We start from the raw sequence: 26320 nt of genomic DNA, 5'->3' as shown, positions 1-26320 counted from the left end.
AAAAAAGAAAACAATTTTTCTTAATTAATTAAAAAAATTAAATTAAATATTTAAAAAATTAATTAAAAAAATATATAAAGAAAAAAATAAAAATTTATTTGAAATTATAAAATTATTTCTCGGTAATTTTTAATTTTTTTTTTTCGAATATTTTTTCATTTAAAAAAAATTTACAATAAATTAAAATTGCAAAGGATGAAAAAGTAGATATTTTAAAAAGAAATTTAATTTTTTTATCTTTCTTTCAATACAAAATTTGTAAATGAAAGAAAAAACCTTCACCTAGAAAAACCAGAATTAAACCAAAAATAGAAACCTTCATTAAAATTTCAAATTCGAGTAAAATTTTCCATCCATTTATTTTTGTTCTAATAAAAGTAAATTTCTTGCTTCCCGGTTGATCCACTCTTTTCAAAACCCATCCGACACGTTAACTTTATTTTTGTTTATTTTACTTTTTTTTCAAATCAACTTGAAATCAAGCAGGAAGTTCTTTAATGACGAATTAAAATCGTGTTGAGACCCACGTGGTTGACTTAAATTACGACCTGTTGCTTCCAAGAACTTGTTATGTGAGTCAGTCTCGTTTGCGCTTTTGCCCCATTTGAAATACCTGAACCAGTTTTTATACCATTCGCGAGTCTCTCTCGTTTCGTTTATTTTTTGAGAGAACAAAAAAATTCATTCGTTCATTCATTTTTTGTACGAGTATCAACAAAAAATTAAAAGAATTCCGTTGCGCAAAGAGCTCTTGGGAATTCCTTTGTCGAAATCAGATGACTTTGTTCAGGTTTTGGACATTATTAAAAATTATTTTTAATTTTTTCAAAGATTTTTTTGCAACAAAATTCTTTAAAAATGTCTTTTTTGCTTCAATTTCGTGTAAAAAAAAATTAAAAGAAAAAAATTGAAAAAAAGAGTAAATAATAACAGCTTATAGAATACAGGTTTCTTTCTTCACAACATATCAAGTAAATGCTTGTAGGTACAAATATGCGATGAATTTGTTCATATATGCTGCGATTTATGTTGAAATTATGTGTGCGCTCTCGTTTTTCACGATTAGCGCATCGAATCGATACAATTTTCGACTTTTTTTTAAAACAAACTGCATTTAGCCTGGCATTTAGGGCTGCAAAACTTTTTAAGTCAAAAGTAAAAATTATTTGATTGATGACTTAAGCTTAAGTCAAGTTACTTAAGTTTGACTTAAATAAAATTAATTGACTTAATTTACGATTTTATTTTATTTTTTCTCGAAATTTGATTGAAAATCCAAAAAAAATATTAGATTTTGACTTATTTCAAAATTTTAACTTAAGTTTAAGTCAAAAAAAATATTTTAACTCAATTGACTTAAGAAAAACTTGAAAACTTAAAATATGTCAAAAGTAATTTTTCAACCAAATTTTGAGAATTTTTTTTTAGTTTTTAAAAAAAAAATATTAAATTAAGTCAATAAATTGGACTTAAGTCAAACTTAAGTGACTTAAATTCAAGCTTAAGTCATAAATCAAATAATTTTGACTTAATAAATTTCGCAGCCCTGATTCAAATTTTTATTTTTTGAACAAACTGCATGAATCGCCCACTCCATGTCCAAAAATGGCTCGTCTGAAAGGAAGAAAATATTTTCACACGAATCACCATCAATATCTCTCAAAAAAAAAAAAAAAAATACGACAGAAAGAATGTTAGATCAATTATATCGGCTACTGTGTGGTCTCTAATGCAATCTGCTGTCATCTCAATCTATCGTTCTTCTTTCTCCTCTCGATAGGCTTGAAATGGAGTAAAACATCCATTACGAATCAAGAATGCAAAAATATTTCCTGATCATTAGATTTTGTGTCTGTGTTGTATTTATTTACCTTTAAAATAAGTTACAGACACAAAAAAAACCAAAGTTGCGATGTAACGGTTAAATTTTTCCTTTGCAAAAGAGAGTTATGGGACTCATCTTTATGCGATGCGATGCTGATGATGATTTGTGTGAATGTGAAAAAAAAGATGCGAAAAAAGTGATGATTTAATTTTAGCAATTAGTTTTTTGTGCAAGTTTTGTGTAATTGGCTTGGTTTGGATGAATTGGAATGACATAAGTTGATTCGCAGAAGAATAACTCGAATGTGGGATAAATGTGGCAGTATGTGAGGTAAGATGCAGTTCAGAGATTTTTTTGTGGAAAGAAATTCAAATCGGAGGTAATTAAGGTTTATGGTTATTCATGAAGAAATTTGTCGAGATAAAAAGTTGATAAAAAAGATGTCGATGGCTCACTTTGACCTCTTAAGAGAGATGAAAAAGGTTTTTCTTCCAGTTTTGGCGATTAATGCTGCGATAGATTTCATGCTTTAAATAGTATGGGCGAAAAACGGGTCAAACTGATCCCTCAAGAGATCACATTGACCACTCAGGAGTCAAATTGATCCAAGGGCGGATCCAGAGGGCTATCAGCGGACCACGAAGGGGCAAGGGCGGATCCAGGGGGGCATGGGGGGTATTTGCCCCCCCCTTTCAGCTCAAAATATACTAAAAATAACAAAAATACCCAAAAATTGACAAAAAAGACCCGAAAATTGACAAAAAAAGACCTGAAAATAGACAAAAACGAAAATTTTTTATTCTTTTGCCCCCCCCCTCTTTCAGCTCAAACTGTACTAAAAGTTACAAAAAATGACAATTTTTTATTTTTTTGCCCCCCCCCCCTTCAGAGCTCCCTGGATCCGCCCTTGCGAAGGTAGGGTGCAAATCAATATAAAATCACCTTTTTTGGAAAATTTTGTGTCATTTTTGTGATTTTTAGTGCTTTTTAAGCTTCCAAAGGGGGTGTAATTGCTCTTCTTGCCCCCCTCTGGATCCGCCCTTTAATTAATCTCTTAAAGGGATTCTTTGATCCCATAAGGGATCAACTTGTTCCTTTAAGGGTTTAATCTGATCCCCTTTCGAGTTGGTTATCCGCAGATCCAAAAAATTGAACCCTTCAAGAGATCAATATGAGCCCTTAAGAGATCAAAATGAACCTTTAAGAGCCCAATTTGACCTCTTTAAGAGGTCAATGTCATCTCTTCAAGAAGTCAATTTGACCTCTTAAGGGTTCATATTGACCTCTTAAGGGATCAAAAAGATCTCTTAAAGGGTTCAACTTTTTGGGTCTGCAGATAACCAACTCGAAAGGGGATCAGATTAAACCCTTAAAGGAACAAATTGATCCCTTTAGGGATCAAAAATTTCCTTAAGGGATCAATCTGACCCGTTTTTCGACCAAAGGGCTTGTCTTAGCTCACGTTAAGTTTTAAAGTTCTAAAAAAACTTTTTTGTAGGGCTATTTATTTTTTTAAAAGGAAAAATCTAAGGACTCGATGCTTATAAAAAAAAATTACATTTGACCTTCAAATGAACTTGATCCTCATACAAAATGCAATTCAGAAGCAATTTATGTCCAAATATCAAGAAAAAAAAACAAAAGCTTACCAAAAAATTTAATTTACACAACGTTCAATGACCTTGAAACCCTAAAACGGAAAACAACAAAAAATCAGTCATCCTTCAAATTCTTTTTACAGAAAAAAAAGAGTTAAAAATCAATCAAGTGCAAGTTCAATAACACACCAATATTTGAATACAATCTTCCTTCCCGTCATCTGCATTGTGACACTTGATTGATTTTACATCCATCATTAGACTCCATCATCAGAACTCCATCCAGCTCATGCAGAAGAACATACAATGGCTATTATTTGTCCAAAATCGTGCATTGTTCACAAAACAAAACGAAAAAAAAAATCATAAATTACTGAGTCTGTCAATATTTTTCCATGAAAGACGATTCGATTCGACGTGTCACGAATCATGACGTTTCGTTTTCGAAAAAAAAAACTTTTTAATTTAATAAAATAATAATAATAATTCAGGTCATACACATATGCGAACAAGTTGGAAGTAGCTATGCAGGCACGACAATATTACTAATTGAATCTATTTGAAGAGGTTTGTTTTTGTCTCTAACCTATTGTTGTTTATTTGCACGCGGAAATAAAATTTATTCATGAAGATTAATCAATGTCGAATGACACATGAAAGTTTTTTTATTTTGTTTGTTTGTAATTTTTATTTTCGAGATATTTCTACCGTAGAGGCAGGTGAATTAGTTAAATTTTTATAAAATCTAACCCACATTTTTGCTCCAATTAAAACTTTTTCGCATGAAACAAGGTTCCTGGCTTGAGATGCAGTTTTGCGATATCATTACAAGAACAAAAGCAAAGTCTTGTCATCCAATTTAAAATGTAGCAAACTATGTCTCTGTGCAAAAATAAAAAAAAGATAAGAATTCACCTGTTTGTTCAATTGTTATAAATAACTGCGCGAAACGTCGCTATCTATACAGAGCTATCTCTTTGTGCATATTATTTATTGTATTGTTGTGGTAAGTCATTCCATTTCCTATATTTGTGTGTCTTTGGCCAGTTTTGTACGACACACGCCTTGTCGTGGCTTGGCCAACTAAACTACATACACACAATTTAATAAATGTTCTTTGTAAATTTTTTCAACATTTTGTGACCTAAATCTGTTCTATCGTCTATTTTATTATCATCTCAGAAGTTTAGTGAACATGATTTTTTTTTTATTTCTTATGTTCGTTGCTATTATTTTTTTTTTTAATTTATTATCTGGCCTTTGTTTTGCTTTTTTGTTTTTGTTATGTTGCGAACAACAGAGGCTAGTTTAATGATATCTCCGATCGTATATCATTTGAAAGTTCACGCCCATGTATAAGGTACTTTTTTGTTGTACTTTAGAGTTAACTAAGGTAATTCAAAGTTTATTGTTTATTTATTACATTAAGGGAAAATAGAATTTGTGTTTTATATTATTATAATAAAAACAAAAACACGATGATAATCAATTTATGTGGTTTTAGTTTTTTTTTTGTTATTGGTGAGTTTGCTGGTAGTTGCTCTGTTATGTGAAGTGAAAGCAGGGCAAGTCCTTTGATCGATCGGTTGTTCACCTGTCCGAACAACTTGCTAGAGATAGATTATTTTTATAGAGTTATAAGCAACATAAATTGATATTGTTTCATGATTTTTTGAAGATAAATTTATATTTGGTTTTTCAATATGCAAAGTACAGGGCGTTCTTTCGTATTTTTTTACGTTTTGAATGTTTATTATCATTTTAGAACGATCATCGTTTCGTCAAAAAAAATTATTGTAATAACTTGCACAGTAAATTCTGTATCCGTTTTACCATGTTATTTAAGTTCTTTGTAGTATTTCAAAAATAACCCATTAGATTTCTTTAATATGGTTGTATCGATAGAATATAGCTGACATTTTTCGAGAAACTCAAAGTCGTTTGTATTATTATCATCCACTGAATTAAAAGAGCAAAAAGAAATCTATTTGGCCATATTGAATGCAGGTGAAAAGTTTGAAAGGCTCATATTTTATTATGTTAGTTGAAGGATTCTTCTCCGATCTTACAGTTCCACGTTTATTCTTGGTCAACTTTGTGTGTTACCTTTTTTTGCCAGAGCAAAAATTATTGTAAGCTCCGGCATAGTAAAACGATATTAAGTACATTTTGTTTCTCTATAAGATTTTTATATTCAGAATCTTTGCTCCTCTCTTTTAATACACATTAAAATACTTCTTTGTCTCACTCTACTTCAAAGATGAGTTGTGCGGTTGTGCTTTTGAATTGAAATATTTTTATTTATTTGTCTTCTTGAAAACCTGAAAAAAATTATAAAGAATACCTAAGTATGATATCGAATAAAAATCGTAAAATGCTTACCTCAAAAATAGCGCAAAATTCTCTTAAACGAAAAAAAAATTATCAAACCTTTGGTCATCATTTATAATTGTTTCGCACTAAATCTATTAAAAATGTGTTTTTAGTCGTCATTAATAGAAATGAAAGCTAAAAATTTCATTTTGGACCCATAATCTTGACGAAGAAATCCATATTCTGTTTAAGAAAAATATAAAAAAAATAATAGTTAAAAATTAGATACTTTTAAAAGAGTAAAATAAAAGGTATGGTTAAATTTTTTTGAAACACTCTGTACCTTTTTTTGAACAAGAATTACATTTTTATACAATTCTTGCATTTATTAGAAATAAACCTCAATTCAGAAATTGTTGATAACGAAATGTGGGTGAACTGTACCACTTTTCCAAACGTTACGATTGAAATTCTTCCCATTTTCGGTAAATCAAAGAATTTCTAGCCATTAAAATAAATATCAGAAGAAATTTATTCAAATAACATCAAAGTAAAGCCTACGATTTTATGCATTTTACGAGGCATCTTTTCATGCTGTAGAGCATAAACAAAGCTTTCATGGCTAATAACAATAATAATAATGGTAATGGGAGGAATGCACTTGTGCTAATTTAAACAACTTGTTATAATAAGCAGTCGTAATAAATGTAAATATTTGTTAGATTTTATCTCTACGCGCATTTACCTCATTCTTTCTTCAATCTGTTTTATATATTCTCCTCCATGTAATCCACGCTTGTGGCAAATAAAGTGTGTCTTTACCATATATTTAGAAGTGCTTAAGTTAACACTCGCATCTACCGCTCTACTTTGGCACCCACTTCTTCTTCTAACTTGTCAGGTGTGTGTACCTTTTTATTTGCAATTTTTTTTTTATTAAAAATTCTCAAACTTGAATTTAATTCAAATAGTTTTCCTTGCCCGAGCAGCTCGACGATGATTTATGACCAAAAAGTCACTTTAACGACATTTTAATGCATAAAATATGGTAATGTAATTGCAACTTTTACATCGATTGGGACCTGCCCTACGGGCAAAAACGGGTTAATTTAACCCCTCAAGTGCTAATGGGTCAATTTAACCCTTTAAGAGTTCATTTAAGTACTTTTAAGAGGTCAAAGTGACCCCTTAAAAGAGAACCCCTTGAGAGGTTAGTTTGACCCCTTTTAGAGGAATCAATCTATCCTCTTAAAGGAGTCAAATTAACCTCTTAAGGGGTTAATTTAACCTCAAAAGGAGTTAACTTAACTTCTTAAGGGGTCAGATTAAATCCTCAGTACTTAAATTAGCTCTCAAGGGATTAATCTGACCCTCAAAGGGTCAATGTGACCCCTTAAGGTGTTAAAATCTTACCCGTTTTTTGCCTATAGGGCACCTGCGCTGCGATAAAACAACTTTTCAACTCACAAATATCACAAAAATAACAAATGATAAAGGGTGTCAGTCAAGTTTGAACAATGACGCGACAATCAGCACGCGAGTATATTTGTAGACAAACAAAAGACTTGCGAATCAAGTGACGAACTCATATGCGTTGTAATTCATGTCCTAATGTTGTTGTTACAAGTCGCTATTTTTTTTCAAGGTGATGTTTTAAAACTTCATAAATTTACACATGACATGCGCCTTCATATAATTTTCAAATAAAAATTTTACTTAAACTGACATGAATTGCATGGTTTGACAATTTTAGAGCAAGTTAATTATATAAAATTTTGTAGTTTTGTTGTTTTAATCTATTTTTTATGCGTTTTTAAATTATTGTAATAAATGTGCGCGCGATTATTATATTAAGTAGCACGAATGAGGTAATTTTGTTAATGAGACTCGTTTTGTAGCGCAGGAACTGAAAAACAAAAATAAAACAAGAGGAAATTTGAACAGCGGCGAGCAATATTGCATTAATGCAAGGTTAGTGGACAGAAATAAAAATAATAAAAAAAAACAATGCGAAAACAAAAGACAATTTCTCTCATGACCTTCAATTTCTCCGATAAGGCTACATGTGAACTGAGTATATGAGGGTAAGCATAAAGCAACGTCAAGGTAAAAGACAATAACATTACCACAATTTGGAGCAAGATCAACAGCAAGTTGCTGTAAAACGGCACAAGAATGACGACGATGACGATGCGAGAGAGATCATATCAATCTTTTATAGTTTTATTTTACGTTTTTTAGTGGATAGTAAATATTTAGTATTTTTGAGATTTAATGTCTGTCTTTTGATTAAAAATAATTTTTAAAAGGTGATATTTGAATCAAAAATTAATTAAAATTTATATTTTTAGAACTTTTTCAATTGAAAGAGGTAATCTTCAGGGCTGCAAAACTTAGATGACTTAAAGTTAAACTTACGAAATTTTTGTAAATTAAAATCAAACTTTAGCTTAAGTTAATTTTGATAATTTGACTTAATAGACTTTTGACTTAAATTCAAATTTCATAAAGGTATAAAAGATGTTTAAAGTCAAATATTTTTTGGATTTTTATCAAGTTTCGAGATGAATTGTCATTTAATTTTAAAAATTTAAAAAAAATTTTAAGTAACTTAAGTTATTTACTTAAGCTCAAAAGTTTGGTAAAGTCCATTAATTAATTTTTTTTTTGAAAAAGTCTTAATTTTAGAAAAATTAGAAATTTTACAAAAATTTCGATTTTCAAAATTTAAGCTGATCAACAGCTTAAGTTCAAGATTTTAAAGTTCAAAATTTTCCAATTCTCTCAACTTAGCATTTTTCGGAAAAACTAAAGGTAAACTTAACTTCAAAAATTTTTGACTTAAAATTTAACTTAAGCTTTAGTCAAAAAATATTTAAGTTAATTTAACTTTTGACAAAAGCTTAAGTTTAGTAAAAGTTGAATCTTAAGTCAAAAGTTTTTTAAAATTTCAATAAAACAAATTTTGGGAAAATTTCCATTTTTTAAAACTTAATTTTTTGAAAAATTCAGATAAATTTAGTCTTAATTTGACTTAAGTATTTTAAGAATTACTTTTATGCTGAAGCTTAAAGTCAAAAACTTTTTTCAAACTTTTGACTTAAAAAGTTTCCAGCCCTGGTATCAAGTAATTTTTTTTAAAATAATTTAAAGTTCTAATCCAAAAATATTAAATATTTTAGTTTCAATTGTGACTTAAACTCAAAAAAAAAATCAATTTTTATCAGCTTAAAACTTAAGAAAAACCTAACTTAGTCTTAGTCAGCTTAAGTCGTGATAAGTCAATGAATTGTTTAATTTTGTTCTGATGTGTTTTCAAGATTACTGTACAAAATCTGACAATTCAATAACTTAACACGACTTAAGATTTTTACGTTCTTACGAAAAGTTACACGTTTGCCCAGAGAAATTTTTAGATTTTTTTTTGAATATTTTAGAACAATAAAAAAATTTTTACGACATCTTAAGTTAAAGGGACTTAAGTTTACTGAAAAAGCTTAAAAAAATGTAGCATCTTACCTTGAAAACCTTGAAGGAAATTAAGATCTGGAAAAGCGCTCATACCTCTTTCTTATCCATCAACTACGAACTCTGAAAATAGTAACCCAACAAATGATAAATCGTTTCTCGATATTCTTTCTTCTGGATCAAAAACCTGTTGTTGTTGTTGTTTCTTTGCTGTTATTCTTTTCTTATTGTTCCTTTAGCACCACCACGCACGTTCAATAACTCTTAACTTTTTTAATCCATCTCGCATCGCATCGCCTTTTATCCAGTTGAATGACCAAATGCACTCGGCCCGCAACTCAATTGTTCGCTTGTAGGTCAAATATCCACAAAATTAATGTTTATTTGTTAATCGTGTGCCATTATATGTACTTTCGAAGCATGCAACAATAAAAAGTGCCTTTACGCAAATATGCAAATGAAAATGATAATAATTAATATTGTTTACCTGACGACTCCGACTCCGAACTGACCATACAAGTGCGTAAAGTAAAGTGAAATTCGATTGTTCGCTTTTCACAATTTCAACCGTAAAAATACAAAAAATATTTCTGCCTTATTTGAATTTGAATGATGATGGCTTGATGATGATATGTGCAAGTTATTTTAATTGTCATTGTACTTAAATTTATTTATTATCGCATTGCGCATTGTGCCATGCAAGTGTTATTGTTATAAATTGTTTTGCGTTTTGGTGTTTTGCCGTATTCAAATTTTTACATTGCTTTGTTCGGGTATTTCGATTGGTGTGGAATGTGGGCTTTTAATGGTTTGTTTCGACATGCAAAAATGTTTTTTTTTTCGTTGTTTATTGTTATTATTATTTGGTGGTTCATTAAAAATGTATTTTTGCACCATTTCAACGAAAAAATGCGTCTTTGGAGTGACGGTGAAGGAAGTATTACAGGTCACGTGGTTAAAATATTTAAACAACCAGGTATTTTAAATTTGAAATAAACCACGTGGTTAAAAAAATTCATTATTAAATTGATTTTTCTGTTTATTATTTATAATTTTTTTTTAAACCACATGGTTTGTCAAATTCTTTAGCCTCGTGATTTAAAAATTTTATTAAACCACGTGGTCTGAAAGATTGAACAATCCAAGTAGTTTGAAAGATTGAAGAAACTACGTGGTTTCAAAGACGAAGGTTCATAATCCAAAGTGATCACGTGGTTTAAAAAATTATTTAAACCACGTGATCTAAATATCTGAACAAACCACATGGCTTAATTTTTTTTAAGGAGACCACGTAGCGTTAAAAAAAATAATTAAACCACGTGGTTTAAAAATTATTAAAACAATGTGGTTTGAAAAATTAGAGAAACCACGTGGTTTGAAAGGTTAAAGAAGCAACGTGGTTTAAAATTCAAAATAATCACGTGGTTTAAAAAAATTAATTAAACCACGTGGTCTAAAAAAGTTAACAAACCACGTGGTTTAAAAAATGAAAAGATCAATTAATTGAAAAAAAATATTAAACTACGTGATCTAACAAACTATTCTAACCACGTGGTTAAAAAAATAAATATGAATAAAAAAGTAGTTAACGAAATCGAAATGCAATTCCATCATTGATCGTTTTCTGAATGACAACTTTTTACAATCATTTTTAATTTTTCGATGTTTTCTTTCAAAATGCATGTCATCAATTGTTTGTCGGGGGTTTCGGTGTCAAGTTCCTTTTTGCACTTGTACACAATTTTGTTAACATCGAATTTCGTTTGCAAAATATTCCGAGAACGAATGTTTTGCCAAATTTTCCATAAATCATCATCAGCAACTTTGTGTGTCCCAATTAACGTGTGAACCATATTTTTGCTTCTTGATTTTCCATTGAAAACATAAAATAAAAATAAAACAATTTTTAATTGAATTTTACGTACTTCTTTGTATTATTTTATGAAATAATTGGATTATCATGCTCTAAAATCAATGAGAAATTTTACGTGTACAAAGCTAGGTGCAAATTTGGTTAATCTCATTACATTACGGTTTCTCGAAATCTCTTTTGAATCGCAATTGAACACAAAAATTTTAATAATAATACATCATTATTATTATGCTTTTTCTTAAAAAAAATGCTACAAAAATATTTATAAAATATTTGCATGCATTGCTCATTAAAAAAAAAGTTTCCCAAGTAAATGTTACATTTTAAATTGAGTCTTTGCCGCAATTTTTTGGGGTATGAATTGAAAATAAATAAATACGTAACGAAAAATTCCTTCGTCCATTCCATAATAAGTAGCTGAGTCGGAGTAAGAGAATGAATGAATATATCCATTTAATATTATTAGTGTACATTAAAAACATTATAAAGTAAATACAAAGTAGCAAAGTTTGTTCACATGTTCCGCCGTAAGATATTTCTATTCAATTTAAAATCATTATTTATGTGCGTTGTTTTTGAAAAAATAATATCTATACATGGACATTCACCTCTTTTTAAGCGTAAGAGATTCCGATGCAAATTCTACGCAATTTTTTGAACCTGTTCTAAAAATTTTCCATGTGAAGCTGGATACTGGATGGAACTCTTTGGGTACACTGTAAGAAAAAATCTTAAAAGGTGAGTAAAAATTTTTTTTTTAATTCAATAATTTAAAAAAAATAAATAAAATTAAAATTTTATAAAAATAATTATTTATTTATTTTTATGGAAAATTTTCATATAATTTTTTTTTATTCTACTCAATTTTTTGAATTTGATCAATAACCTTTGATAAAGAAGAGGTGAAAAATATTAAATTAACTTTATTAATGTTTTATTACCTGTAAATATGGCAATCGCCATCTGATAATTAATCAATAATGAGTAACTGGATGATTTTAATTCTTGTAATTATTGACACGTGGAAGACATTTTGACGTAAGAAATAAATTTTTCCACTTTTTAAGTTGTTTTATTATTTTTTATTTTTTTTTTAAATTTTTAAATTATAAATTTTAATAATTTAAAAAAAAAATTATTTTAAATTTTATTAAACAAATAAAATTTTTATTAAATAAAAAATTTTGCAAAAAACAAAACATGAATATTCTTGTTGTAAAAATTTGCCATTTTAAAATTTAAAAGTACAAAAAATGTCAACTCGGTCAAAATTTAAAAAAAAATGCATTAGGGTAAAAATTGCTAAAATGTAATTGAATATTTTAATTTTAGAATTCAGTGTGAATGTTTATATAATTCGAAAATGTGAAGTGGGTAAAAATTTCTAAGTGACCCCAATGCAAATTCTAAAACTTCATCCCATTTAACATTTTTAAAATTTTAAAATTACCCTCTCTTTAATATTTGAGCTTATACTTTTCCCAAAATTTTTTAACCCAAAAAAAAAATAATAAAAAAATTATAGAAAATATTCTCTTAAAAATTCAATAGTTTATGAAAAATTTTAAAATTTTTCGTTAAAAACTAAAACTTTTTACAGTGTACAAAAGTCAACTACATGCCATTTATTTTTTAGTTATATCATAAAAATAAAATAAAAACACAAATTTATTAATATTACGCTAAATCACATGGCTGTCCGCCTTGTTTTTGTATTCACTGCAACTTGCATATCGAACAAGTGAAAAATAAAAACAATTAACCAGATTAGATAATGTTATATAAGACAAGCGAAAAAATGGCGCGCATTTACAAAAGAATTTTTCGTGCACTTGTTTAGTATTTTTTAATATCAACAACAAAATAATGAGCAAAGTACAACAACTTTTCTCTCTCAATCTACATTTTTAGCACAAAAACGTCTTGAGGAATGTGATAAAATATTATTTCAGCTGAAATGATTATATTATTACATTTGCGTACGTAAAAAAATGTTTACTTTAAACTTTGAAAGATGATAATAATCATAAAAAAAATGTAAAAATTCGAATTGCGTGTCGTCTTAAGGCGTTGACGTTCCGTAAAATATGTTTGCAATTGTCATTAACATGTGTTTTATTACCTCTTTTTATGAACATTTTTAAACAAATCGAATCGATATTATACACAGATGAGGTTGCTGGGCCAGATAATTACAGTTTAAGAAGAGATAAAACGTGAGGAGATCTGTTACAACAAAAATATTAAAAGTTCAATCGCCTTTCTTCTTGACTTGTTTTTCTGAAGCAAATTACATTTCTTGGATAAACAAAAAAATATTTTACCCAAAAAAACAAATGAAACATGATTTATTTATTCAACAATAATTTACTTGCAACACGAAACGCCCAGACCATACTCGAAAAAAAAAATCAGAAAAACACAGTAAGGGTCATTATTTTTTTTTCACCTTTCTTTATCAATGAACTTGTTCAATGAAAAAATTAGAACAAAAAAAATGTTTAATGTTTCGGAGAAAGGGAACAAGTCATGATATTTTATCACAATAATAATAATTTTACCGTTTATCGTTCGCATTATTTATTACAACTTACTTAAATTTGTTTCATTATTTTACCTGACTAAACAAAAAAAAATGTGTTCCTATACTATACGTGTGGCCATGTTTCCAATTAATGGTAAAAATTTAACTTGATCGAGTAAATGTAATAATCACCGATCAGATAATCTAAATTTTTGTGTTTTGTGCTTTTTTAATGTTTTAGTTACTTAGGATATTAAAAGAAAATTAGATTAATCATTTTGCTGCAAATTAGATGTTTTACAGTAAGTACTCTATAATTTGAATAAGTTGATGGTTCATTAACTTGATTTTTTTTTATTTCAGGTTCAGTTATGCTTCATAAAAATATGGAAAAGGAAGGTTTTTGATTCAGTCCAAATTTTCTTATTGAAATGTCTATGAAAATTCATGGATAATTCTAAGTCACCAAAACAAAAATGACATAGTTACAAGAAAGACATACAAAGATAAAATATGCGATTGAAATCATAAATGAAGCATTTCAATAAGAAAGCCAAAGTACTACATATGAGGAAAGTAACTAAAACTGAATTTCTACCGTGGAACTCTACTTTTACACAAATAGAGCTCCAGTCTGAAAGCCGAATAAAGCTCTTCAAAGAAAAAACAATCAAAACTAAAGGAAAGTATAGTCAAACTATAGGTCGAGTTCAGAGCTTCTATATAAAACGAAAATATTTTTAAAACTCTAATGAAACGTAACCACACAAATCGTTTTAGTTTGTGTGGATCTACTTATGGTAGAAAATTATTCTAAAAAAACACTTATGCAAAAAAAAACTAATCGAAGAACTTAAAGGACTAGAGTTATAAATTTTAAAAATTTGCATGGAACAGCTCTAAAGCATCAATTGAAATGCACTGACTCCTATTGATTCTACTATAAATTGCCATATTTTATTAAATTAAAAATTTAATATACTATTATTCTTTTCTTCAAAAATATATTATAGGAAAAAAGTTATTAAAAATAACTAACAAATCAAATTCTTTGAAAAAAAGCAAAGGAACTATGAATTTAGATTTTACATTTTTGTTTTTGGCTAAAAGTCTGTTCATTGTATAGTAACTTTCCTGTACTTAACTTTTACTCTACTTTCCTTGCAATCAACATTCTTTTCAGTTAACCTCAGTGCAGATTTTACACAGATTCAGAGTCTTTTTAAATAAAATTCTTTTTATTAACTTATCTTGTAACGTAACACCAAAAGCTAAAGGTTAACTTACTTGACTTTAATGTTATTTCAGAGTGAAATTCGTTGTTACTTTGTCTTACATTTTATTCATAAAAATAAATCGATGAACATTAAAAAATATGTTTCAAGGCATTTCATACATTCTACGTACCTACTTTCACATTATGCCCAAAAATTTTGTCTCGAAGCCACACATGCATTTTTATTAAATAATATCAATATTAAAGAATAAAAATGAAAGAAATAAATTCACATAACTTTTTGTTGTAAAACAAGACACAATGCCAAGGTATGTCTTCGATAGCCAAAAAAAAAACAATCATTTATCACGTGAAATTTGCCAGACAGTTGAGAACGACGATGTTTTTTCTCTTATAAATTGCCAAAAAATATTTTAATATATTCACCATAATTTTTATATAAAATGAAAAAAACAAATTAATAAAATTTACATATTCTTGACTAGTAGGCATAAACAGAAATTGAAGAAAGAATTGGCGAGAACTGGTTCCCTTTTTCAAAATTAACACTAATGATGAGCTATCAACAAAATCGGATCGCTTTCAATTTTTGTTTATTTTCTAGAAACTGGCGACATCATCATAGAAACGAAATCATTTCGCATATTAATTACATTTTTACGGCGCCTCTCAGTTTAAACTGTCTAGCTATTCAATACTAGATTTGGGCATAAAATCTCTTTTGTTTACAATTTACCGGTAAATATTTTGTTGGATTTAAAATTCACAAGAATTTTTTTTTATTATTCGATAAACATAAAATTTAATGGGCGCCAATGAACGAAGATGACATCATCCGAGAATTTCGGGAGTTAATGACATGACATAAGAATAAACAAGAAAATAAAGTTTTTATAAGAAAAAAAATGAAGAAGAAAGGTAACCGGTTGGCAAGCCATAAACAGATGGCGAAAAAACTTTGTGAATGTGGAAAAATAATAATCAAGATTTGCACAAAAAAGAAGCGCCGTAATTCAAATTCTGTATCTAATCTCGTATAATAATTTACAGTTTCCAATATTATGCAAGAGAGGAGAAAGATTTAATAACGGACACAAAGTAAATGAATGGTTATTGCATTTAAATTATATTACAATCAGATGTGTGACACAATATGCACATCTTCTGAATGAATGAATGAATGAATAAAAAAAATGTTTCTTTTTCTGTTAAATGCAAGAGCAATAGAAGAAATTGTTTTTAAATGTAATTTATTGCATGCCTTCAAACATTGGTTGGCTTATGTATTTAACTACGAAAAAAATCTATATCACATGAAATGTGTGAATATGTGCGATGATGTAAAAGAGAGAAAAAAAGAAGTTCTTTGAATGCCTTTATAAATCAGATATTTGAATAATTTATTGCCGTGAGAGGATTACAGCAACAACACCATCGTATAAGAAGGAGCTCAACGCATGTAAAATCATCGTTAATGCTGAAGGTCTTATTAGACGCACCATTGAAGAAACAAATTGGAAGTTATTATTTAAGGGACTGCGCAACGCAGGCACGCTAATGCGATTTAATTCCAAAATCACAAAAAGTTTCGTATCATCAATTCATTTATTTCATTTTTGAACTTTCAAGTATGAATGTTCGGTAAGTTAAATGGTGTACGCAAAAGGTGACCTTTACCTTTTGATTTTTTTCAGGCATTGTTACTATGTCCGAAAAAATACACATTTTTTATTTTGTTACTGCTGCGGCGAGCAAGATGTCGAACATTTGTATTGCGATGACTTTGATACGATTATTAGCAAGAGCAACAAAAAGATATTAATCAAGTCGAGATGTTCGAGGCATGGATTGAAGGATGAAATATGACGAGAATCAGTTAGAAAAAATGTTTTGTACTATTAATGCATTGCCTTGTTAAATGGCTATTTGGTAAGTAAATGTCTGTCTGACAAAACAACTTTTGATATTTTCTGGATCATCTCGCGCCTGCGATGCTTGTCTATTGGAAAAACAACAAGAAATCCATTCAATGGGACACGACCACTGAAGCTGCTTATTAAAGAAAAAGAGTAAGGTTTTCGATCGTTTTTAGGCCTACAAGGCCTTGACGATAGCGTTCTTTGAACGTAAGGTTGCCCGCCTAAACAGCGATAATGGAGGAGAAAAGCGGTCGAAAAATTTTTTGAAGTTCTGTGAGGGAAAAGGAATCGTTATTGAAGATAATTCCCCTCGTAATTCCCCATATAGGCACCAGCTGAATGGTGTCGCTGAAAGACTAAATCGTACTCTAATAGACAAAGCTAAATCAATGCTTGCACATTGCCAAATTGCCTAAAAAGTTTTGGGGCGAAGCGATTTCGGCCGCTACTTATTTGACAAATCGTTCATGTTCAAATGCCGTAAAATCAAAAACTCCCTTTAAAGCTTGGTATGGGTGTAAACCCAACTTATCTCATCTTCGAGTCTTCGGATGTCGCGCAAGTATTTGGATCTCAAAAAAATACGAACAAAATTCGACCAAAACTCGCATGTCGGTATTTTTGTTGGGTAAAAGGACAAAAATTACAAAATTTATAACCCTTCAACCAATAAAATTGCTATTTCCCGTGATGTTGTCTTTCATGATGACAGATTTGGCGATGACGTAATGCTGGAAGAGGATGAAGAGCTTGGCAAAAGTCCCGGAACAATTCATAACGAGTCTCATTCCGAGCTCGATAAGTCCAAGATCACTTTCCATGAAAATCCCACTTCATCAACATAAAAAACATTTAAATTTTCTTTATGTCTTCAGGTGAAACTAAAAATACGCTCACATGCCCAAAAACAATTTTTGGAGTCAAGTTTTAAAATTGAAGTTTATCGTAGTCATTTGTTAAGAACTTAAACGTAAATCCTTGTAAATCTCAAAAGAAGCTAAAATCCATCAGTGACAACTTTTGCAAATACACTAACTGCGCTGTCATGTAGGCACAAATTCACCTCGTAGCAAAACACAAAAAATATTTTTAAAACAGTTATAATTATTTTATTACAACTATTAAGCCTTTTCAACAGTTTACTACGTACCTACCATACCGCACAGCATCTTCGTTTATGTAATTTTTCAATACTTAATAATAACAATAATAATGACTCCAGCAACAACAAAAAATAATTTTTGTGACCTAAAAGCGTCTTTTATTGCCGATTATATAAAAAAACGCACCTTCCAGTAATAGATATGTTTATTTGGCAAAATAAGAGATGAAACATACAAATTGAATTTTTTTTTCAATGGCGCCTCAGGTTTGACCTTTCCAGCTGAACTTTTGCTCAATTTAGCAGGTTAATTATATAATTGAGGCTCTGCGTTTTTTTTGTCTTGTTCAGTTTTGTACTCACTTGCTGATTCGCTGCTGATACTATCGACCTACTTCTTTTTTATTGCCAGCTGATGACGATGACGTCTCGAATCGCAAATGGAATGCCTTGACCGGCATTTAATTGACATTGTTGTTGTTGTTAAGTGTTATTATTTCCATAGAACTTGCTGGCTTTGGTTTGGTGAATGCAGCGCAGTTTCTTGTTCTAGAGTAATTCTAATTTCTTACACTACAATTTTAATTTAATTACTTGCTTGTCACTTTAGCTGTAATTACAAGACTTTTCCAGTAATCGCTGATGATCTTTTGTAACCTAAAACTAAAAAGAAATTAAACGAAATAAAAATCATGGTCACTAGTCGCGGATTTGTGGGTATTTAATAAAATTTTTCAAAATAGACCAATTTTTTTTAAAAGTCCTGATTTCAGATTAACAGGCTTTTTGAGACACTTTAGAGGTCTAAAAATAAAGCCCTTAAAATTTTTTAAATAAATTTTTCAAATTAATTTTTGTTTTTGAAATACTAAAAATTTTTTTTTAAAAATCTTAAAATTTTTAATATAATCAAACTAAGTAAAAAATTAAAAAAAAAACTCATTAAAAAGGCCTAGATAAAAAAAAACGTAAATCTGCCACTAATGGTGACACAAAAACAAAACAAAACATAAAAGAAGAAGATAACTGCATAAAAGAGCCTAACTTTAATATTCATTCGTCGTCTCATTAAAAAAGGCAAAATTTACATAAAAGAAAGTAAATTTCTGGTACATGACTCGACTCGGATCTGGCAACGTAAATTTGTTTAATATTTCAATAAAATATGATGATTATTATTACCGTTGTTATAAATTTTCATGTACACGCCTCGGATAGTAACACACAGCGCGGGTCTTGTTAACAACCATAGCACATAGTAAGAGATGCATTTTGCATGATTTTGATGCTATTTGTTTTTCTATCATTTTTTTCTCCTTTTACGTTAACATATTTATTGAACACGATAAGAAGCCACGTTAAATTGATTCAAATTTATGGCATGTGTTGCTTCTTCGATATCAAAATACAAAATGTAATATTTTTATTATTATGAGTTCGTGATAAATTATCATATTATTTGTATACATGAACGATGCCTCCTTGCGGTGATTATGCCACAATATGGCCCGTTAATATTTGTAACAAAGCACAACTAACATCATCATGTTTTTCTTTTTGCTTTTTCCTCGAATCAGGGAACATGTTACGTTTTACTGATTACATTACCTGATTAAAAATCAATGTGACGCTATCATGCAAAATCTTCATCAAATTTATTGAATGTGCGCGCTTCCAGCTAGCTATGTTATGGAAATTTCATCGATTTTCCTCGATTGTGTTGTAAAAATGTTCAAGTTCGAGTAAAAGCATGACTTGCAAGTCATAAATATTAAATGCTTTGTTTCGATGAAATCTTAATTATTAACCACGGCGATGGTATAGCACGTGGCAAGCTCCAATTTTCTACGAAATAATTCCTTGACCGCAATTAAGAAACGGTTTTGAGTAAGACATCAAGGTAAAGAATGACTTCCTCAGCGCAGTTGACTTTTAAGTAACAGAAGTTGGCGAAAAAACAGAACAGGTATAAAAAGAAAAAACGGTTTACGTCAGATTTCTTGCAATGAATATTTATTTTATTTTAAGAAATAATAAATGAAAAAAAAATCGGCGTTAATTACAACTAAATTAGTGTGACTGGCAAAATTAACTGACCACGATAATTTTTTTGTTATTGAGAAAAAAAAAGTCTTTTAATTGTTCAACTGATGGATCTAATTTGTGTTGATTGGGCTAATGTGAAGAAATTAGTAAAGACACGAAGAGACAGTAGTGGAAATATACACAAAAAATGAAGCAAAAATAAAGTTTTTAATTAAAACAGATGCAGGTAATATGAAGATGTTAATCAAAGGATGTGAGTTGGTGATAATTTTTTGAAGTTATTGACCAATTTTTTTTGTTTTATTTTTATTTTTTTTCATTGCACGATCAGACTGTTAGCCTCTGTTAATGTGATAATTATTAATTCATGTCAAAGAATCTCCGCAGTTTTGTTTATATTTTTTTTCTTTCAATCAGATGAAATTCAATGTGTCGCTTTAAAATGATGCTAATGAATGAAACAGAATGAAGACCATATTGAATGATACAGACTTACTAACAAGAATCATGGAGGCTCGTAGCTAATTGACAAACCTCCGAACTAACTGCAGAGGTCAAATTGATCCATCGAAAGGTCAAATTGACAATCAAGTGAATGATTTGATCCTTTAAGAGAATAACTTGTTCCTTTAAGTAATCAATTTGAAGGAATCTTTTTAAGTTGTCCATCCACAGACCCAAAGATTCATACCATCAAGAGGTCAATTTGATCCTTTAAGCCAAAGCGATAGGTATTAAGTGATCAAATGACCTCTTGATGGTTTGAATTTTCGGATCTGTCGAGAACCAAATCAAAAGGATTTCTTCAAATTGATGTCTTAATAAGAACAAATTGTTTCCTCAAAGGATGAAAAAATTCACTAAAGATGTCAATTTAGCCTCTCGAGGGATAAACCAATCGTTCAAAAGAACCAAAACTAACCTCTGGGATCTCAATGAATTCGTAGAAAATGTCAATGAAGCAGATGGTGTCAATTCGTGAATTGCCTTTACTCAACATTCATAAGCTAAAATCGATCCGAATGGGACAACATTTTTCAACAGACCAAGGTCAAGTACTGGCTGTAAGTTCGGAGGAGTAAGTAAAGCATAAAGTAGAGGGCAACGAAATGGTATTTCGGAAAAAACTACGGGACTGCATATTTTATGCATATTAGAGCCAACAAATAGTAACACGAACAGGCAGTGCCAAATTACATGTGTTCAAATATAATTAAAAAAAAAACATGAATATCAGTACAAAAAAACATTAAAGAGATTGAAGAACATAAATATCAGACAAAATAGACATAGAAGGTAAAATAGTAATTTCAAATGTACGTCACGAAGCTTCCGTATCCGTTCGCCAAAATCTTTTGGGACTTCTATCTTCTTTACTCACAATCTAATAGCAACTTTAATAAGCGAATATCGATTTATGCCATTTTTACTTTAACTTTTAACCAATAAGCCCAACAGTTTCTTTTTGAAGGTATGATTATAAAACCTCACAATCAAAAACTGAACCTACAAAAAAAAATCAAATTAGTCTGATAACAAAAGCCTTATCTCACCGTTTAATCTAGATCCTGTTCATTCTACTGTCCAACTGAAATCAAAATATTGATCATAAAGTTCATCTTTAATTGCGATTCAGTGATGGAACGGTCGAAAGGTCATCGTCTTAAAATCTAAATATCATTGTAGTGCTATTTCTGATTTTTTTTTTATTATTTATTCATCTTCGTACAACTATGTGCCAAGTATCTCTTAAGTTTATTATTACAAACTGGACCTACAACACCTCCATCACTCTTTATTTACCATCACTCGCAAAAAAAGTCATTAATCATGTTCATAATTTGGCTATTCTTAGAAAACATAACAGAATTTGACTAAGTAGACTACTTCTTGCTGAGAACAACTTCAAAAAACACGAAATTCCCCTTCTCGCTATAAATTACCTCAACTTTCGTCGACTGCTGTCCATAAATCCAACAAAAAAGCAACAAACCTTGTTAACTTCTTCTGCACTATTTTGTTTATAGTTTAACAGCTCCATGTTCGCTGATAGCATAGATGAGATTAAAGAAGCGTTTGTAACGTAAAGTATAGAAGAATTGCAGCAGAGGAAAAAACAATGTAAGTGTAACCGCATTTCTGGAGTATTTTTCATTCAAAGCAATGCATTTCGAAAAAACAACTCGAGAGAAAGAGCGAGAGGTATTTAAATGTAAAGTAATGCGAGCGCGCAGCAATGAATGTGCAGCTACGACGAAAGTAAGCACAACATTTAAAATATACATAAAATACAAATGAAAGAAGAAAGAAATGAATGAATTAGATTAAAAACTAACTGTAACTTTCAACATCATGTAATCTTTAATGCTTTTTTCCTTGCGGTGTGGTATGTGCCGTTTCTACATTTCCCACTTTATTGTTTCACGAATTTTAACGATTCATGTTCTACGAAGATTTAACAGAATTCTGAACATCTCAGAACCCAATCGCGTTACAACTCACTGATTTTCGTGTTTTAATTACGGGTTTGAAGGAGAAAAGGACGACATGGTTACTGCACTTACCCTTGCTTCAATGACCGAAGCCAAAAAATCACGTGCGAACGTCTTTTAATCAGTTTCACGGGACCAAAAAGTAATAAAATAATAATGATGACAAAATGATTGCTTACTCGCGTTGTGCGGTTACTGCATGTAACTTAATTAGAAAATACTCGACGACGACGACGACACGAACAAGATCATACCAGTGCGAGCTTTGCGGGTTAATTAAATTGACAATGAACCAAAGTGTAGCTGTTGTGTCGTCGTCATGTGATAGAGCGGCTATTAATAGTAGAGATAAACAACAAAGCGCGGGTAACAGAGAGAAAAAGTTCTAATGACCGAATTTTAATTGAATTGACATCGGTGCAACTTGTAAAAAGCGATTATTATCGACAAATACTGGTTAGATGCAGTCAAAGTTGCTAACGATCACAAGATACGCTTCATTAAGAGAAATGATGCAGTGAAAGATTTTAATTAGAAGCGGCATGAAGTTATTATCAGTGGAAGCACATGACCAGACAAATAGTTGATACTTCGTCTTAATTTTTTAAAGCTATTCCAGACAAAAAAAAAATAAGACGAAGTATTAAATAATTATTTATTTGGTCATGTGCAATGTGCATTTCTACAATTTTTGGAGTTCTTAGAGTCTTATAAGAGAGAGTTTTTAGAGTCTTATTTAGAGAAATAAGATCAAAGCTGATACAGTTATCAAAAATGTTTCAGCTTTTTAGACCTTTTGAACATTAGGTTAGGCTTGCCTAACGTGGGATGTATATCGAGTATCTTTTATTATAAAAAAGTTCACTTTTCTTAATAATTAACAAGAAGCTTACATGTTTTATGGCGCTCCACTCATCTCAGCCTGAAGACAAAAATACGCATCTTCAACTCAAATGTCAAATCAGTCCTCTTGTATGGCTGCGAGACATGGTTAGTTGCGCGTGACGTCACGCAGAAACTGCAGGTATTCGTCAATAGATGCCTGAGAAGGATCCTTAAAATATTCTGGCCCAACAGGATATCTAACCGTGAGTTGCACGAAAGATGCGAGCAGGAACTTGTCGAAATCGAAGTGAAAAGAAGAAAATGGGGCTGGGTGGGTCACACACTTCGTCGCGACGCCGATCACATTAGCAGAAGAGCTCTTTTCTGGAATCCTCAGGGCTCAAGGCGACGCGGTGCTCCTCGTAAAACTTGGAGGCGAAGTATGGAGGCCGAAATTCGAACCATCGATCGCAATTTCACCATGCGATCCATCGCTACGTTGGCAACGAACCGCCAAAACTGGAGGGAAATCACCGCGACCCTATGCCTCTGAAAAGGGGCGAAAAGGAATTAAGTCAAAAGTAAGTAAGTTACATGTTTTTGAACATAAATTTTGAAAATTAGGAAGGATAAATATTTTTCTTTACAAAATTTATTATTTTTGGCTAAAAATTTAAAAGTGTATGAAAATATCAAATTTTTAACAGATTTTAATGGAAATCTTGATTTTTTTTTGATACTAGATATCCCTCCAGAGGATTTCTCAAAATATTAGGTGGGAGGAAATCTGAAAAACTTTTGATAGTTGTATAAGCCTTAGTTGTATAAACTTAGTTGCTTCTGCTGAAAGTATCGATCAAAATGAGTCAGTTTCAAAAACATGTCTAAATAAAAGAAAGAGCCTTATAAGCCACATTGCTTCAAAAGAATGTTCGAGACCTAAAACTTTCATGACTTGTGGTCAAATATTGACAAAACAAAGGATCTTTTTGAGCAAAACTTTCTCTCCACACACTCGACTTTCGAGACTAGCACAGTCATTATTTTATTATTTAACTCAAACACTAATGCAAATGAATATCAATTGAATGCATCAATCACCTCATTAAACACACAACACACTCATGCATCAGTTTGCTTATGGAGCATGCATTTCGCCCAGGCTGGCACGTCTATTGATTAGACTCGTAAAATAGAGAGTAAATGCCTGCTGAATACGTGAAACTGAAGAAAAAAAGCAAATATTTGAAATGCTTTGAAGCATGCCCTTTTCTGATTGAAAATTTTCGCCTGTTATTAGTCTCGAGCTGAGCGATCATAAAACGAAAAGAAAAGTATCTAATAATCATTATAATTTCAATTTGTTCGAATCAAAGCGCCGACGTCACCCAGCGTCGTTGTTGTGTGTGAAAATATTGTTATTAATAAAGTTATGAATGAATGGTATGTGGATCTAATTGCTCAGCGAGTGTAACGGGTGGCATATAATTGAAATTTTATGTCTTTATGATGATGACATGACGATTGAGACTCAATGAGAATGGAATTTCTCTCTACTTTTGACCGTTTCTCATGGAATTTCGTTGTCGTTGTTGTAAAAGCACATTAGAAAGGCATCCGCGAGAACGTTAGATACAGTTACAGGGAGAAGCAGATGAAAAAAAAATGTTACATGCCTTACATGGTTGAATGAGGAGAATCGGCGACAATCGGCCAATAATGCATTTCCTGCTTCTTTTAAATAACATTATAAAAACTTCTTTTTCATGACTTTATCGATGTTCTATTTTTTTCTTGTACTTTTTTTCTTTCTAGGCAAGCTATATTCAAAAGAATGCACACGCGTGATTTTTCCTAACATGAGTGCAGATGCATACGTGAGGAGCAGTTTTAAAAAACTAAACGGAATGAATGAATATGTTGCATAAATGGCAATCATAGCACCGCTAACATTCGTGATGTAAATGCCCAAAACATGAGCAACATGCTCTTATATTGTTCGTTTGCAGCTTGCTCCATATCTCTAACAGTACAAAACACATACGTTGGCATTTAGTTAAGTTAGATGTTATTATGTTGCCAAGGAGGCTGCAATCAAGACAAGCTGCTTTTTATATTAAAAGAGCGGAAAAGACGTGAAATTTATAAACACATGAAAAGAAGCGGGAAAAATTCTTGCGAAATTAGATGTTTACGGTGCAGAGAAATGTGCAGCTAGGAATGAAAAAATTTGCTGTATTTTGCTAATATGGTCGCTTAATGTGTTTGAGGCACATTTGACCCGGTAACATGACTTTGAACTTCAATTATGGGTGGATTCTAAAGGAAATTAATCTAAAAATGGAACAACGAGCTTTGAAGTTAAAGATGTAAAAAATCTTGAAGTATTTAATGTAAATTAAGATGTACCGAATCCTCAAAATTCTCAAGCTGATTAAATACGAGCGAACCATGACTATTTTTAAAATGATCAAAAGCATGATAAAGACGAACTTGAGTTCCTCTGATTCGAGAACGATACAGCTATGACACCCGACGAAGATCTGGACTCCAAATTCCGCTATCCCGAACAAATTACTCACGGAATAGTATCTTTCACCAAGGCTTGAACTTTTTCAATAAACTCCCTGTAAATGTCCGTTGAACCGAGAACGTTATCTACTTCAAATCAGATCTGAAAATAATCTTGACTAACGAGTCCTTACGTCCCTTAAGTTAAGATGGCTGTAAGTATTAGAATAAGTCCAAACTCCAAATTGTATTTCTCATTTATGTCTTCTACTGCCAAAAACAGCAAATGCTGAAATAGTAGTTAAAACAAAGAAAATTTGACTTAAGCAAACTCAATTAAAGACTACCGTAATGTAGAAAATGCTAAGAGAAATTAAAAATCTGTTCTCTTAATGAAAATGGAAGTCAAAATTCGTTCTCTTATCATTTTTTTTTCAAATTTTAATTTTTGAAAATTTTTAACTAAAAATAATGAAATTTTAACTAGTTTTGTATTTTTTTTTACAAATTTATTTTAAAATTATTATTTTAATGTATAAAAAATTTATAATACAACTAAAAATTTTTGAAAAAAATACTTAAAAAAA

General features: G+C 30.4%; 1 protein-coding gene across 1 annotated transcript in view; it reads right to left on the bottom strand.

The window, feature by feature from the left end:
• The window catches only part of LOC134827479 (large ribosomal subunit protein eL30), a 91264-nt gene that overhangs the window by 15146 nt on the left and 49798 nt on the right, over positions 1–26320 (bottom strand). The window lies entirely within an intron of this gene.

This window comes from Culicoides brevitarsis, chromosome 1 (genome assembly GCF_036172545.1).
Source record: "Culicoides brevitarsis isolate CSIRO-B50_1 chromosome 1, AGI_CSIRO_Cbre_v1, whole genome shotgun sequence".
Taxonomy (NCBI): domain Eukaryota; kingdom Metazoa; phylum Arthropoda; class Insecta; order Diptera; family Ceratopogonidae; genus Culicoides; species Culicoides brevitarsis.
The sequence above is the reverse complement of the archived record's forward strand: the minus strand, read 5'-3'. Positions and strand labels throughout refer to the sequence as shown.